The sequence below is a fragment of the Miscanthus floridulus genome, chromosome 6, assembly GCF_019320115.1.
Source record: "Miscanthus floridulus cultivar M001 chromosome 6, ASM1932011v1, whole genome shotgun sequence".
Lineage (NCBI taxonomy): Eukaryota > Viridiplantae > Streptophyta > Magnoliopsida > Poales > Poaceae > Miscanthus > Miscanthus floridulus.
Genome location: NC_089585.1, coordinates 101,534,434 through 101,541,542, shown reverse-complemented (window position 1 = coordinate 101,541,542; position 7,109 = coordinate 101,534,434). Strand labels below are relative to the sequence as shown.

The following is a 7,109-nucleotide window of genomic DNA, read 5'->3' as shown; positions in this document are numbered from 1 at the left end:
TTTGCCGCACGTTATGATCTGAGGTGGCCTAGCACTCAATGACACCGGGTTTATACTGGTTCAGGCAACGTGCCTTACGTCTAGTTTGAGTCGGTCGATGACTTTATTCCTGAGCCCAGGTGCTCGAAGTTTGCAGTGGGGTTACAAACGAGAAGGAGAAAGATGGAGTGCGCGAGTGGTCCGGTCGGCTCCGGTCAGAAGGGCCGAGAGCGACAGGAGCTCCTCTATGAGCTAAGTGTTCAAGTGTGTGCTTGAGGTCCAAACCTGGCGGTTCTGTGGTTGTGAGCTAGTGAACTTGATCGATCTGGATTAGCTTGTATGAACTTGAATCAACTGAGTCTCTTAGGAGAGAGCGCGTCTCCTTTTATAGATGAAGGGGATGGCCTTACAAGTGAGAGGGAGAGTTCATATGCTTCTAAGTCTTGTTGCCCACGCCGGTGGGTACAGGATGATGGTAGGCGCCTACAACACTGTTGGATGTCAGATGCATGTGGGAGGTTACGTCGTCTTTGTTCGGGTATGGCAGATGTCGGTACCTGGAAATACTGTTGATGCCTAGAGGCATGTGAGGAGTTTCACCATGTTCGCTCGGTACGGTAAATCCCGGCGCCCACAACACTGTCGATGCCTAGGGGCATGTGGGGGGCCTTATCGTATGGGAGTTTAATCGGCGTCCACAATACTGTAGAGGAAAATGTCAGCGCCTACAACACTGTTTGTGTCAGGGCGGTTGCAGAGTACTGTTCCTGTAGGTGTACATGGTAATGTCCCTGGTATCGTGGTTTGACTTGAACGCCTTGCCTTGCTTTCTCCGTTTGTTCCCTGGTCCTTTCCGGGCGAGCATCCCCGGTCGGTTGGTCCCAGTCGGCTCTGGTTGCGCCAGTCGGAGAAGAACAGTGAGCAGGGTCTTTACATACCCCGGTCGAAGACGTAGGGTCGGAGTCGGAGGTAGTGCTTTGCCAGGCCTTCCGGTCGGAGAGACCGTCCGAAGGCGGCTGGAGACCGAAGTGAGCGCTCGAGTCGAAGAGGTGGACAGGAGTCGACATCCTCCTCGGCCAGACCTTCCGGTCGGTGATTGGACCGTCCTTCTGGCCTGTTGTTTAGACTCTTGGACCGGCCCATGAGTTACGCGCTGTCTGCTTGGAGCGAGCCTTTGCGGAGAAGCCGGTCTACGAGGGACCCCGGGTTTATGAATAAAACAATGAGTGTACCAGATCCAGTTACAATGGGATGAAAATGAAAGAACCCCGGAAGTTCTATACATACGGCAAATGCCATGCTTATTAACAATCACTAGCAAGAAATTTAAGTCTTTACAATATGATTCTATTGAATATATGAGGGTACAAGAGAACAAAAGAATTGTAGGCTCAAACTAGCACAGCACCATGGTATCCAGAAAACATTCTGTGTTGCTATACTGTTCGTACATATCTCAACTCAACCCCTATAAAACGTATAATTGTCTATCGTATGTATGACTTAATTCAACTGAAACTCCAAGCTCTATATATGTCGTGTAAACCTAAGGCCGGTTTGTTCGAAGAGACCTAAAATGTGCGGCAAAAGAATCATAGTCTGTTGGAAGCTTGGGATGAACATGTGCAGGGGGTGTTTTCGTGGTGCTCTCTTTTGGAGTTCCAGCTGAGGTTTCTGTGTCCCCCTCGTCTCCTCGAACAAAGTTTCTTCTCATTTCAGCTTCTTGGGGCTTCCCTCTAGCCATCGGAGATTCAATCTGCTCAGCTTTAGGCGAAGACCGCTGTACTGCAACCCTGGGGTACACCCTTGCATCCCTCCTTTCAGTCCTTTGTTCAGTACTTGAGCTGTCGAATCCTTGATGGCCTCGTGTCTTACTTGGCACGCTCTCAGTTTCATCATCATATTGGGCTCCAGTTTGGATACGACTATCTCTCTTTGTGTCTGATGTTACCTCCCGTGTCCTGCGTGATTGTATCAGCACTCCAGACTGCTTCGTCTGAGGAGGCTGTTGTTGCTCTAGTTCTTCTTCACTGTCATCTGTATCGAAGTAATTTCTAGCCATTGTTGATCTCACTCCTAGGCGTGCTCCAATACCTGGCTTTTCATGATAAAGCACTTGACTCGAATTCGCACGTTCAGAACTCTTAGTTGTTGGAACACTTTTATTACTAGGTAGCTCAGATACCTTCTCAGCGTCAGCAAAACCAGAGGAATTTCTTGCTATGGTTGATCTTGCTTCCCAGTGTGTTCCAACACTTTGATTCCTTTCATAAAGATCACTGTCGTAGTTTTTACCTGAATTAATCCTGGCTGAAAACGAGCTTTTGGGGCTACTTCTATTCTGTTTGGATGTAGTGTTCTCTTCAGAATCAACTGACTCTTCAGTGCTGGAAGAAACCGTAGGCAAGGGCTGCCTAGGCAGAATGCTCTCCCTGGAAACTTTGGTGTATGGTGGGGGTTGCCTGGGTTTATTTCTTAGTCCAGGCGTTAATCTACCAAAGTTAAGGCCGAGGCCACCTTCCTTATCATCAGAAGTTGCTGAAGTATGTATGGCAAAAGGCAACGACTGCTGCTCATTTGCTCCGGCTGAGGATGAACCTGTAAATTTATCTAAATCTGTCTCTTCTTCCGAAAGATCAGAATCTCTGCTTTGCACACGATTCAAGTTCCTCACTGCCTGTGCTCCTGAATAATCATATATGGGTGAACCATCAGGTCCACCACCTTTATTCAGGCCAGACAAAGCAGATCCTCCTGAATGAGACCTTAAAGACACTGCATGCGTGGTTGCGGCTATTTCCTCATCAGAGTTACCACCATCTGAATCAAAAGCAGGACCCAAGTTATGATAAGAATGAGGTGAAGGAATATCACTTCTGTTTGTTCCTAAATTATCAGATAGTTGTGTTTCTGTTCTGGAAAATAGGGCCGATGTTTTCTGGTTGGATGGAGATTCACTTCTATGCTGTTCACTCCAATCTGTAGTTGAGAATCCCATATGATCTCTGGGACCAGGTAGTTGTTCAGTATGCTTTGAGGAGAATGTGTCCAACAAATTCTCTTCTTCAACATCAGAATCATATTGATCAAAAACAACGGGTGAAGAATTGCCTTGAGCTTTGTCATTCTGCTTATCCCAAGCAGTGGTGTTGCTGCCATGGGCAAATGTATCATGTGAAGAATTAAAGTTACCATAGTAGTCATCTGTGCTCTCTTGATCAGAGCTAGATCTCCTGATCTCCACATCCTTGAAACTGCGCCCAACAGGTCCAGTATCTTGCAAGTTTTCTCCAGGAAAATCAAACGGATGAACTTCAGATCTTCCAATGTCACTTTCTCTCTCATATAAATCATCAAAACGTGGGTCAGGTGAATGAGCACGAGGCGGTTCAGTTGGCATTTCATAAACATATGGATGGCTTTCTGGACTGTACGAGTGGAACTGTTGATATGGGGCCTTATCTGTTGATACATTCTGACTATCAACATGGGTTGTTTCTGTTCCTCCAAAATTGTTTCTTGAGTTACTTGGCATCACCCTTGGATCATTAACACCTGAACTCTGGTCATGGAAACTCTTCTCATTCTTCACTATATGTTCAGCATGTTGCTTCCTCGGTGTGTTTCCCGCTACTGTATGCAGCTGAATCATATGCTCCAGTGCCTTTATCTCCAGAATAGTTTCCACGACTAGCAAGTTCAGCAGCAGCTCTAGCAGCAATGCTAGCCATCTCTGCAGACTCTGCTGCTGCCTGTGCAGCAGATGTTGCATCCTTGAATTCCACATTCCAATTGGCACCAGTCACCGAAGGTTTTCTTTCCCTATGCTGATTGATCTCTTCATTCCTGGATGCTGTGTCTGAAAGGGAAAATCGAAGATTTCAATGGGATGAACATAATAGAGCAGTGAAAACTGGCAGACATTCAAACATTGCAATCCTTCTATACCTGGGACCGTTGTGCTGTATTGAGGGTAAGGTGGACCAACTGGATTTCCATGTGAGATATTGTTAGAACCAGGAGTCTGTGCTGAAGTGTAAGCAGATGGCCCATGTTGGGAGATAGGAGGTACTGAAGCACTGGAACTATCATGAATGTTTTCTTTCGAAAAAGTATTAGAACTGGCACTGCCATATGCTGTTCTATTTGCCGGCACATGTGCAGGCGAAGGCCCCACTGGCACATGGGAAGTGGCTGAGTCCACAGCTGTCGCACTTACACCTGAATATGTAGGCTGTGGTGTTGACATGCTAGAAGTAGACGATCCCATAGTTGAAATGTTTCCTCCAGAATATGTTGCAGAACCATACTAACGAATAATATAATAATCATTAGGGCCACAATGTTCAACTAAGGGCAGAAAAGTGAAACCACTCTAAATCATTTACTTACCAGAGGATTTTCATTTGGCTGTTGTAGTTTCTCCTCAAATGCTTTTGGCTCCCATTTAATGTTGTGCTCCTCTGCTATCGAGCTCAAGGTTTTGATTTTGGTCTGTATATCAGGTGCTACTGCTGACAGCTTCTCAATTACCTGTATCAAGCAAAATTGTATTAACTGTTAAGACCAAAAGCGGCAAAATGCATTCCTTTTGTAGCCAAAGGAAACAAGCAACCTCTTTCATAAAATTTAAACTTCTAAAGGCACTCTAGATTACCAGACGATTTACGCCACTGTCAGGTCGCACTTCAAGGGCAGCTGCTTCAAACTCTTTTCCATACTTGCTTTTGAAATGCTTCCGAACATCTGCTAGTTCTGTGACATCCGAACACCGCATTGATGCAAATATAACACTGGCTACTGCCTCCTTGAGATCAATTGGGCAAGTCCTAAATTTCAGGTAAATAAAACACATCAGAACATATTTAGTTGTGCAGAAAAAATGTCCTACATAATGATGTGCTGCTAGGAAAAATGTCATAAGGAAAAATAAATAAGTCTAATGAACTACTGAAATCACTCCAGAATAAAATGGAAGTTACATTACCACCTAATGTAGTGTGCTTCTATAACCTCAGATCAAGAAACAACACTATACAACTAAAACACGGAACAGCAAATATAGGTTTAAGTTTGCCTTACTTCTGTGAGTCAATAATGGACAGACGTGCTACTATAAGTTCACAGTATACTTCAATCAAGTCATATGCTTGCATGAACTTCTCCTCCCTTATGACATGTTCAACCTGTGGGAGAGATAAAACAGAGCCAGTAAGAAATAATGAGCTCCGTGCTGACATAGTACTATCAAGACACGTTATAACTGTTGTCTGCGCACATTTCATTCTAACTCAAAACAACCTAGTCATGTTCTACGGCTTGTAAGTTGGAACCTAACAGAGTTTGCCTACCAGGACAGCAGGACCAGAAGAAAGTTGTGTACAACTATAAATAATTTTGCACAGACGTTTGCAGAAACAGGCATGCCAGAGAAAGATGGGACAAGTATAATCAGCTGATATTGGTTCTACATCGACCAGGAAAGAAAATCACACGCTTATTATCTGCGAGAATCCAATGCCCCATGGAACGTCAGCGTTGAACACAGCAACACAAAAAAACTCGATATTCAGATGCATAAGCTCTCTCCCACACAATAACCACCAGTGGACAAACTCAGGCTCCAGTGCACGTGCCGGCATGCTCAAGGAAAGCATAACACAGAATATAACCAACACTAAAATGTTACTCCCTCCCGTCTCAAACTATAAGTCAATCCAACTTTCTTGGAGAGTCAAAGCATTTCAGGTTTGACCAAAATTATAGAGAGAATTACAAATATTTATGACATCAAATAGTTATACTGTGAAAATATAATGGGTTAATGAAGAATCTAATGATACTTATTTGGTATCATAAATTTTATTATTTTATTATATAAATTTGGTCAAACTTTAGATGTTTTGACTCTCCAAGAAAGTTGGAATGACTTATAATTTGGGACGGAAGGAGTATCAAACAAGTCCCAATTGTGGGACTTGTTGAAGGTCATTGCAGTTCACAATGCAGCAAGATGGCTACATGTCCAACAATCACAAACCACGGCCTATCTGAGCATGCACATCCATCCCAAATTGCAGCCAATTTGTCCATTTGCATACATATAAACAAACACCTAGGCTTCAACGGGCAACTAAGTTGTACTCAGCTCGAGGCTAGAATGCTACAGCTTCAGAAGTCAAGTCCACACGACGCACACGCATTATCGAACTCTACAATGAGGTCAACTGTGCTATCACAAGTGGGAGCCTGGGAGGCGCATCGAGTCAACTCCAACCAATGGGCGGGGCGGGGTGAAATGGCGAATGAGGCGAACACCATTGGAGAGGGAGGGAGCCAAGCGATGGGGAAAGGCACGTACCCTGATGCGCGCGGTCATGTCCTGGTTGGCCTCGAGCAGCTGCGCGACCTCGCGGCGCATCTGGCGTACCTGCACCTCCTTGCGATTACGCAGCAGCTTGATCCGGGCCACCGCCATCCGCAGCGACGTCTTACTGGGAAATTATCGTAGGAAAAAACAAACAAACACAGCAGCAGACGTTAGGTTGCCCATCCTCCGGCACCCGGGAGCGACAGAAATCGATCTCTACTGACCACTTGTCGGGCTTGAAGCCCTTGTGCAGGACGCCGGAGAGCTTCCCCTTGCTCTTGTGCATCTCCGCCTCCGCCGACCGCCGCGCGGCACGAACCTGTGTCCTCCGGCTTGATTCGAATCCAACCCGCCCCGTGTGAGACAGGCGCGCCACCAAGTATCTACCTGCCAACCCCCACCTATGGCCTCCCTTTTGTCGCTGCGGTAGATTGGAATATGGAAAGACTCGGGCTCTCACGCGGGGGCGCGCGCTGCCGCTGCCGCTGCCGCTGCCGCCTGCCGCCTGCCGCCTGCCGCCTGCCGCCAAGGGGAACCGAACAGGGGGAAAGAAGGAGGAGGATACTTTTTTGCCGAGCGAAGCAATCGTATCGTTTTTTCGTTGGAAGTGGGGGATTCCGGGCGGGCGCTGCAGGGAAGCGGGAGCCGGGAGCGGCCTTCCTCGCCGCTTCGCTTCCGCGTTGTCGATTGGGGCGCTGACAGTCTGGCACGGTGGTGGATTGACCTTGACCGGCCGGCCGTGGCCTGAATCTTCGTTTGA

The 7,109-nt window shown here is 46.6% G+C and overlaps 1 pseudogene; it reads right to left on the bottom strand.

Moving 5' to 3' along the window:
- Positions 1–1,217: 1,217 nt before the first annotated feature.
- Positions 1,218–6,986, bottom strand: LOC136456435 (uncharacterized; annotated as a pseudogene).
- Positions 6,987–7,109: the final 123 nt, after the last annotated feature.